Source organism: Lonchura striata, chromosome 1A (genome assembly GCF_050655825.1).
Source record: "Lonchura striata isolate lonStrDom1 chromosome 1A, ASM5065582v1, whole genome shotgun sequence".
Taxonomy (NCBI): domain Eukaryota; kingdom Metazoa; phylum Chordata; class Aves; order Passeriformes; family Estrildidae; genus Lonchura; species Lonchura striata.
In genome coordinates this window covers 58,677,895-58,687,940 of record NC_140741.1, presented here as the reverse complement: position 1 = coordinate 58,687,940, position 10,046 = coordinate 58,677,895, and the positions used below count along the sequence as shown (strand labels likewise).

General features: G+C 40.7%; 1 long non-coding RNA gene across 1 annotated transcript in view; it reads left to right on the top strand.

Moving 5' to 3' along the window:
• LOC146763497 (uncharacterized) overlaps positions 1 to 10,046 on the top strand; it is a 132,930-nt gene that overhangs the window by 18,992 nt on the left and 103,892 nt on the right. The window lies entirely within an intron of this gene.

Sequence of the window (10,046 nt, the reverse complement as noted above, 5' to 3'; positions counted from 1 at the left end):
AGAGCAGCGGACGCAGCTCCGTGCGGGGCTGCGCGGCGCGGGGGACACCTCGTGGGCAGCCAGGGGACACCTCGTGGGCAGCCAGGGAACACCTCGTGGGCAGCCAGGGGACACTTCGTGGGCAGCCAGGGAATACCTCGTGGGCAGCCAGGGAACACCTCGTGGGCAGCCAGGGAACACCTCGTGGGCAGCCAGGGAACTCGCCCGCCCCGGCCGGCAGCCGCGCCTGCCTCCCGCCGGGCACCGCCGGGCACAACCGGGCACCGGGGAGACACCTCCCGGCTCCCAGCCGAGCTGGGCGAGCTGTGGGAGCCCGGGGTTATGGAAAGTCGCGTTTCTGCAGTGGGTGTGCATTGACAGAGACTTAGTCCCTCTTTGACATACATCCGGGAGCCACAGCCATCAGTCTCAACAAAGTTTAAGCAGAAGACTGAGTTAAGGGACATATAGTCTGGGTATCAGGAAGTTTTTTCACCTAGAGGGTGTTTGGGCACTGGAACAGGCTCCCCAGGGAAGTGGTCGCAGCATCAAGCCTGACAGATCACAAGAAGCATTTCAACAATGCTCTGAGGCACAGGGTGTGAGCAGTGTCCTGTGCAGGGCCAGAAGCTGAACTCAATGATTCTGATGAGTCCCTTCCAGTTCAGCTTATTTTATGACTCTATGAAACTTGCCCCAGGACACAGAGATAAAAACCTGTATTGGAAATGTAACCCAAGGCAGAGAGCACAATAAAGCCTCTCAGCCTCTCTGGATGCTGTTGGCATTCAGTGATTTGAATGCTGCACCTCAAATAACATGTTCAGTTTTGGGCCCCTCTCTACAAGACAATAGCTTGAAGTTCTAGAGCGTGTCCAGAGTAGGATAATGGAGCTGGTGAATTGGTTGGAGCACAAGTCTGATGAGGAGCAGCTGAGGGAGCTGGGGTGGTTTAGCCTAGGTAAAAGGAGGCACAGGTGGGATCTTATTGACTTCTACAAACACCTGAAAGGAGGTTGTATAAAGGTGAATATCAGTCTCTTCTCCTAAATTACAGGTGCTACAACAAATGGAAATGGCCTCAAGTTCCACCAGGGCAGGTTTAGATTGGATAGGTTTAGATTAGGAAAAATTCCTTCACTGCGTAGTCAGACATTGAAAAAAGTTTCCCAGGCAAGTAGTGATGGAATTACCATCCCTGGAAGTGTTCAATAAACATGTAAATGTGGCACCTGGGGTTTAGTGGTAAGCATGGCAGTGCTGGGTTAAGGGTTGGACTTAAGGGTCTTTTCCAACATTAAGAATTCTGTGATTCTATGAATATGACTGTGAACCAAAAATGGAGCCTGCAGTGTGTCACACAGGCCTTACCCAGGCTGACCTTACAGGCCTTTGAGCTGAATGGGGTTAGGATGAAAGGGGATCAGGTGAAAAGCAACCAGGCTGAATGGGCCCCTTCAAGCACTGCAGGAGTAACCAGGGGCAGGAGGCAGCTGGGACACACTGGAAGCAGTTCAGTGTGGTGGCCTGGCTAAGGAGGGATAAGCAGCAGATCTGTGGGGCTGTCTGCCCACAGAGGTTGCTGAGAGCTGATGGTGTCACCAGCTGTCTGCGTTTGCCCTGCTGTCCTCACTCTGACAGGCATTGGGCTCTTTGCAGCATCAGGAGCAGGAGCAAAAAAGCAACAATTTATCAGGATGGACTGCTATGTGCCTGCTGGGGATGTCCTTGGCAGAGAGAGCCTTGCAAGCACTGTTTCTGCTCCTGTCTGGCACACTGAACCTGTGCTGCACGGATGTCGCACAGGGACCGGCACCATACGCGTATGCTGTGGGCAATCACTAACATCTCTGCTCACAGCTTGTACAGCTCGGTCTACCCAGACACATGGAACCCCAAACACAGCAAATCTTCAAAGGGGAAAATGAAGATCTGGGAAAACACACTGTCAAAAATTACAGTAATTTTAACCAGGGATATGGAAGGATGGAGGAAAAGAGCAAAATGGAGGAACAGCAATGAAAAGCATACTGGGCTTTTCTGGGAAGTGGTAGTAGAAAGCCCTGCCCTGCACTTTAAAAGGTGTTTACTAAAACTGCACTTAGCTTTCTCTGTGCTTTCTCCACATTCGTCATATGCCCTTTTGTATTAAGGAGTATCTACATTGTGTTTCTTCAAAGTCTACCACAATAAGGCTGATTTGTCACAGTTTTATATCTATTTCTAAAAATAGATAAGTATGGTCACATGCCACATTTTGACCCTCTACTGAAGAAAGCTGAGATTAGTCACATGAAGGGCATGCTGACTGAACTTGGTAAAGTCTGCTTTTTATAGATCTGACAAAGACTAGCATGGAAAATGTAGACCCCCATGTTTTATCTCAATTTAATTCTGTAGATGGGGTAAAGACATGTGCACCTTACTGTTTCAATGACTGAAATTAAACATTTGTTTTGATATATCATCTCACTATAATATAAATAAATATTTTGCTATATTATTTCATTTGCTGTCCGAAGGTATTTTGTTTAAACTTCTACACCACAATCCTGTTTTAACCTCTTCACCGCAAATCCCAAGACTGGGGTGACACCCACTGTTCTGTGCACACCCTTTATATCAGTGAGCACTAACACGTAACTCTTTCCTTGCACCCTGTGCCACTGCTTCTATTAACATGATATAAACACCTGACCATCTAATTTTCATATTCTTATACAATATTGAATGTAATGAGATCCTGAGGCTACAGGAACTACCACAGTAGGGCAGAAGTAATTACAGGAACACCAGTAATGCAATTAGTAGCCATGAATTTTGCTGACATGATGTACCCTTAGCAGCATGTCCATCTCCTGTGGCATTATGCAGCTGAGAGCTGTGGATAGAAATTTTAAGACAATTTTCTGATGGAGGTTGCTACTGCCTAAAAGACCACCTTGAAACCTTGATCCTTGCAGCTTTAAATAACTTGAAAACTTTTTTTCAAAATTCTGTACAGATTTCAGCTAGGCTGCTGTCATTAATCTGTCTGGAAAAATATCTGCAGAGATACTAATGAAAAAAAATTCTGCTCAGTCTACTTCCATCTAGGATTTAGTTTCAGTATACAGCTTAAGGAAGACAAAACATATTTGCCTCTGATACTGGTATGGATACAGGAACATGGATAACTTTATGATGTTTTATGAGCATTTTCTTCTACTTTCTGTTACAGGCTTTATATATATATATATTTAAAAAAAAATAATAATATATATATATATATATATATATATATATATATATATATATATGTATATATGTATATATATATATATATATATTACCCTTTTGATACTGTTAGAACTCTTCATATGACATTGAAATGTAACATATTCCTGGTCTGTCTTTGATCTTTAAGCATTAATTTTTGAATTGCATTTTTCCAGGTGGAAAGACTATCCCACTAACAAATTCTTGTTTATTGTCCTCTACATTTGTTATTGAGTAGGCTCTCCAAAATCATGTGTGTTTTTCTCCATTATCAGTTTAAATTCCAGGACTTTTTTTACTTTCTTATTCCAATACTGTGTTTTAAACCATTTTCTTTCAATCTTTACAATTTGGTTGTACTGCAGGTTGTGTACATTTCTCTCCTCAGAGAGAGATATTGTATATTTCACAATGAGAGAAAATAAGAGTAATCAGTAGGTGATTTTTTGCCAAGACAAAAGGACAACTGTAGGAGCTAGAAAAACAAATGTGAAATCAGGCCAAACTGCAATGAAACAAAAGTTCTTTCAGCTGCAGAGAATGGTAGAATGTTATTACTTGATTTATTAACATACAGACCATAGATAACAATATCCACATATTTAATAAATGTCTAATCACATTTGCAATAGAAAATAGACTTATTTTGCACAGTCATTGCCTAAATGTATCTTTAGGTATCTCATATCCCAATAAGTTTGGGAATGGCTTTCTTTGTGTCTTGCACATTTATGCTGAAAGGCATGCATGAAATTAGACATTTCTGTCTCAGGTTTTGTATAACAGATTCTGTGTGTTATGTAAGATATTTAACCTATAAATCAAAGATAGACAGAATTCAAATATCTGCAGGGCACAGCTGTATGCAGTTTGAGTCTGTGCTTTCACAGAAAAAAGTGTCTCACACTGAACTGCTGGTAGGGAAATAACTACACTGGTTTAACTCACCTACAATCTGAACTACATTCCATCCACCCTGTAGCCTTTGGTATCTCTTACCACCAAAATTAGTCTAAAGCATGAAGTGCCAGTGCCACAGCAGACAAAGCTGTTGCGGTAGTTCCAGAAGCGTTGCCTGTGTGCTTTGCCCATGTGATGCAGGAGGTGCTGTAGCCAGTGCATGGGTGGGCACAGTGTAGCTCAAGACTTGCTATGTTGTAGCTTCCTAGCTGGTTTAAAGACTGATACATTAGTTTGCGCCATTAGAGTTCAATAATAGTAGCTTAAGCTGCTGTACCGGAGTCTGAAGTGCAATGGCTGAGAGCCATCACACACAACAGCTGCTGCTGTTGCCTCACCTGTGGGCAAGAACCTCCCAGAAAGTTATTACACAGATCTATGAGAATGAAACTCCCCATGCACTGCACTTATGCCTTTTGGCATATTTGAGCCTGCATGGAAATTTTTCAGATCTTTGCCATGGCTTCTGGTCTCAGAGTACTGTCTGAATGGGTAGGGATGGCTGGAAAGGACCACTGAAGAAGCTCTTCTCGTCCATTGCTGGTGTTGACAACATGTCACCAGAACTGTGCTGAGACTGTTTTGTAACAAATGGCTGCATTTTAATACATTTGTTTTATTTCTGTGTCTGAAAAAATTGATTTTTAAAATCAAAACCTGCAACCTATTCCCTCTTAATACAAATGAATCACTTTGGTATTCCTTTTTAGATTAATCAAGCAGTTGTGATAATGACATTTTTGAAAGTGGCTGCTGCCTAACGCTGTGTAACTTTTTTTTAGTAACGATTAATCCATAAAATAGAATTCATACCATTCTTAATACACATTCTAACTAGAAGCAGTGATGGTGTGTATGTAAAGCAAGCATATCAAGAAATGTCTGAGTCCTAGTTTCATGGGACATATTAAGGCCCTGGATGCAGCAAAGGTAGGTATTCTCCTTTGGCTGGATTGGAATTTCAGTTGTTATCGGTTATAGAGAATTCTGTCTATGATCCAAACAAGAGCAGCCTCCAAAGCAAGCTATTGGAAATTAAAAGTAGAATGATGCTATATGTGAATACTTTACTTCTGTGAATTAAAAGAAGTCAAGAGAAAGAGAGACAGTGTGGGAAATTCCCTGCCTATGCCTGTGGTGTTCTCTGTAATAAAGTAAAATGCAGTTCTGGATAGTTTTTCACTTGTAGGATCTTAGGCCAGTGTAACACAGTTTGAAAAAACTCAGTTGTGGCACATTTATAAATTAAAATAAGCATATATGTAACTTTTTATTTATAAATTGTCTTTATAAAATGAAGACCTACTTGGTCAAACACATTTGGCTCAAGTTCTTATATACAGGATATGCTTGCAGATAGCTATTATTAAAGAAAATACAAGGAAGTTAGGATGAGTCAGAAGAGGGAAAGGCTCCTCTTTAGTCTTGAGTATTGTACTTAAATGAATTAAGTACTTCAGTAAACAGTGTCTTTTTTTTTTTTTTTTTTTTTTTTTTTTTTTTTTTCCTGGTGGTGGAGAAATAGAACATTCCTTTCAGCACTGTGAAAGATTCATGTCATCTGCTGTGACAAGGGTATCTATGCAGGCATTTTGCTAGCAGCACCACTTGGCCACTGGGACAACTATTTAGACTGATTCCTGCCTATTACAGTAACATTATTCCAGCTGTGTCTTTTCAAGACGTTCAAGTATATATTTTTGGTCCTGTATGGAAACTACATTCTCCTGTAATCCAAGGATCCGGTGAATACAGACATTGCTATTATTTAAAATTTTTGCATCTGCTGGTTTAATCACTTTTAGAAGTCATACATTAGGTCAAATTTGTTATGTACAGGTCTTAACAACAGTTGTGTTTTAAAAGCAACCTGTTCTACTCAGTACAATAAAGTGTGCTGTCAAGAGCTGGTAGGTCCACCAAGCTACAAAGACTTTCCTGGGCTGTGACATTCTCTTCCATTAGCGTGTGAACTGCTTTCAGAAGGCTGCCAGTTAAAAGGGGTCAGCTCTGCTGTGACTTACTGAGCATGCATGGGACCCAGTCCTTTGTTTGTAGGCAGATATTAATATCCGAAAGAACAAAGCACTTGAGGGACATTACCAGCAGAAGAACAAAGGTGGGGTTTGGACAGTTTTCCTAATTTTTTTTCACTCTTAGAGTTATAATGAAAGAAAACAAATCTAATAATAAAGAGTGTTACATCTCTAACATTACTGCTATTTCTCCTCTACATGCTCCTGAGGGGCCCTCCTTAATGAGGGACCCCAGTCCTGGAGAGCCCAGCTCCCACTTTGGTTCTGCTTTTCTGGGACACTTGCTGAGCAGCAGAATCTCTACAGGTGAAAACAGTGCCTGCAACTGTAATTGTTGGCTTTGTACCAAATGCAGAGCCAGCCTGGATGGAGAAACTGATGATCTAAAGTCAACAAAGTGGAGTTTTGTAGAAGCAAGTGTATAAGCTTATAACAAGATGAAATCAAGAACAAAATATCCAATGCCTGGCAAGGTAGCAGAGCTGCAGAACAGGGTCTGGTGCTTATACTGGGTCACAAACTGAAAAAAAGCCAGTCAGTGAGATACTGTGATATAGAAAATCAATCTCCCTCTGGGATGTATTAGCAAAAGTGTCACTGAACTGAGCAGAATTTGCTCTTTGCAATACTGGTGTGACATTATTTGGAGAGGTCAAAGCACCAGACATTAAAAGGAAGACATGCCCAAAAAGAGCAAAGAGAATAGTCAGAGGCATTTAAAAAGTGCTATTTGTGAGAAATGAAAGAGGAAAGGATTTGTTAACTTTTGGAAGAGAAATAACTCTGACTGGGAAGAAGTAATGCTGATAACGTTTCAACCCAGTAACGTTTAAAATATTATTATAAGGAAAGAGAAGAGTGATCAATTGTTCTCATTGATCATCACCACAAACCAAGGAAAATGGCAGCTGAAGTTTCAGCAAATGCTACTTTGGTTAAGTATCAGGAAAAAATCAAGCCACCAGGTTTTTCAGTCTACTGTGTCAGTTCCCATGATAAGCACAACCGACAAAGAACTGCTTGCATGACATCCCACTTCTCTCTGAGACACACCAATACTCCCCTGTATCCTTTTCCATAGGATCCAGACATGGACTTGTGGCATCTGAAACAAACCTGTGAAAGTTGGAACTGCTAGTGAATGTAACCATTGTTTTCCCAGTTTCTTTGTGTCATGACTTCTTTTTGAAGAGTCTGTGTCTCTTTTCCTACCTCCTGGACTGTGTCTGAAGTAAATAGAGATGAGTTGAAGGACTTAATGTTGGCAGGCTGGAAGGCAAATAATTCTGTGCCTGGGACTGTAACCAGGCAGCTTAGTCAATATCAGCTTCAGTAAATCAGTAACACTCACTGCTCTCAGCAAAAATCACTTCTTTCTCTAAAAGAGCACATTCTTGGAAATCTACACTCAAACCCCACTTCAAAACATTCCAGAGAATTAACTTGCATCTCTCTGGCCTTTAACTCCCTTTCCCCCCTCCAATAAGTTACAAAATTTGGGCTGCTAAAAAGATCACTGTAGCAGTTGCATGAGCAAAAGTCATTACTAGAAATCTGTGCTTAGCTCTTTTTGAATTAATAAACTAGGTGGTGGGTTTTTTTTTTTTGAGCTAGGGACAGAAGAATATGCAGTACTGTTTTGATGGGGTATAATATATATGAGAATAATCTGTATGTAGTTATAAACAGGCTCTCAAATTTGTTATTATTCCTGTTTCTTTGGCAGCCATAAAGGTGGGGTTCTGTACAAACAAGGAAGATGTTCAGGTGTATATTTTAAATGCTGTGTTGGAAATGGCAGGAAAATCTTGGTTCTGCCCAGGATCTGTGCAGGTGGAAGATGACTTGTTTTACAAGTCATTGTCCTCACTTCTGCTGTCACCTTGGGATCCCAGGGCAAGTAAACTCTCTAATCTTTGACTGACTCTTTAAAAGATATCACTAGAAACTGAACACACTATTTCATGCAAGAAAGGTTTCCTACATTTTGGATTTAGAGAGTCTTGACTGCTGAAATGCTTCTTTCATACAGCCTTCTCTGCTAAAAATTGGTTTTCTCCAAATGATCCCAAACTTTCTGAAATAACCTGACAAATCCTAATTTGTGCAGAATTTTTTTCCCTTATTTTTGGTGTTATCATTGGTAAACATACCTCTAGGGTGGTATTAAGTGGCAAACTTTTGACGTACTTCTAATAACTTTAACACCTGCATTTTTTTTTCACGGCAGAGTAAATCCCACTGAAAAATATTTATAGTGATCATCATTTCAGATGCCTTTACAATAAGTCCAGAGGACTTACAAAAAACTGTTGATCTTTTCTGTGGGCCTCCATAACTGCAGTGAATCTAACTGCAGTAAGTCACAGCTCCCAAGGGGACTTTGATTATATAAAGTCAAATGCAGAGAGAGCAAAGATAAGCCTAGGAGCTAAAAACCACTGAATCCAGCCTTAAAATTAACAATCACAAAAGCTGTATCTATTTAGAGCTTTGATTTAACTAAGTCTCTCAGAGCACAGATCAATCGTAGGCATGGCATCGAAGCCAATCACCATGGTGTCTAAGTGAGGATGTTATCCCAGCCTTATTCTTCCCTGCATTAGCCTAGACACACAGTGGGATCAAACTCTCCTCTTAAACACTCAGCCATTCCTCCCTTTGTATCTACAAATGACAGGCAAGGGACAGAAGCAGATATGTCTTGCAGTCCACAACAGCATATCAATATCCCAATCTGCATAGCACACAACAGGGGTCACCTTGCAGATGGATTACTATGCCAGCTCCCTGTTGCAGCTAGGTAATACAATGAGTTACACAGAAGTTAATTAGCAAAACAAAGAAAGCAGAGAACCTGAAAGGCTCAGATGTTTTGTTTAAATACTATAATCCTCTGATGTCCTGCAGATTTACAGCAAGACTCACGGGTTCCCCTTCTTTATGGGAGGGGATGGGTTACTGCTTGGTGAATTTGACTTTTGTATTCATAGCTGAATAATCTATAAGGCATATTTATAAGACAGGGTAATGCTTCATGAATCAGTACCAGAGCTACATGTCATTCATTGTCCTTTTGATTTATTCTGTTAAGATAGCATTTAATATGATTGTCAGATTGTTCATGAGCTTGGGTAGCCAAGGCCAGACTTCCAAAAGGAAAAACTTGAAACAATTTGTGAGTTCAGGCCTATTTAAAAGATTCTAATTTCTTTGTTTTACTTGCTTAGGTATTTCAATCCTGTTGTTAATTTTATTTTTAGCAATAAAGTGTGTGCTTTAACCTAGCTGCCATATACAATCCAGCCTGGTATGACACAGAGAGCAAAATGTTTAAAGGTCTTGTGTCCTTTTGTAGCATCCAGCTTGAATGCTGCAACTCTATAGAGCTGAAGAATGAGCTCCAGTCTTCTGCTACAAAGACTGCTTTTCAGCTGGATGAGATGATGGTTGTACTTGTGCGCATTGGCATTCCTTAATGGGGATCAGGTCTTCATTGGCATGGGATTCCAGGCATAGCAACAGGCATAGGATGAGAAAACAGATCTACACAACCTGGTGGACATCAGATGAATGTGGTGATAAGAAGGTAAAACCAAATGGTTTATGGATGTGAAATAGGAGCAGAACTTAATTTCCACCTTGTGTGGGCCATGACTCAAACAAACTGAGTCATAGCAATAGCTAATACAGCTACACTCAATCTCATTTCCTTTGGATTAGCACTCCCATCACAAAAATGTGGCTACTGCTGCAGATGCTTTTATTGATAACCAGCAGTGTTCTCCACAGAAATTAAGCCCTTGGTTGAAT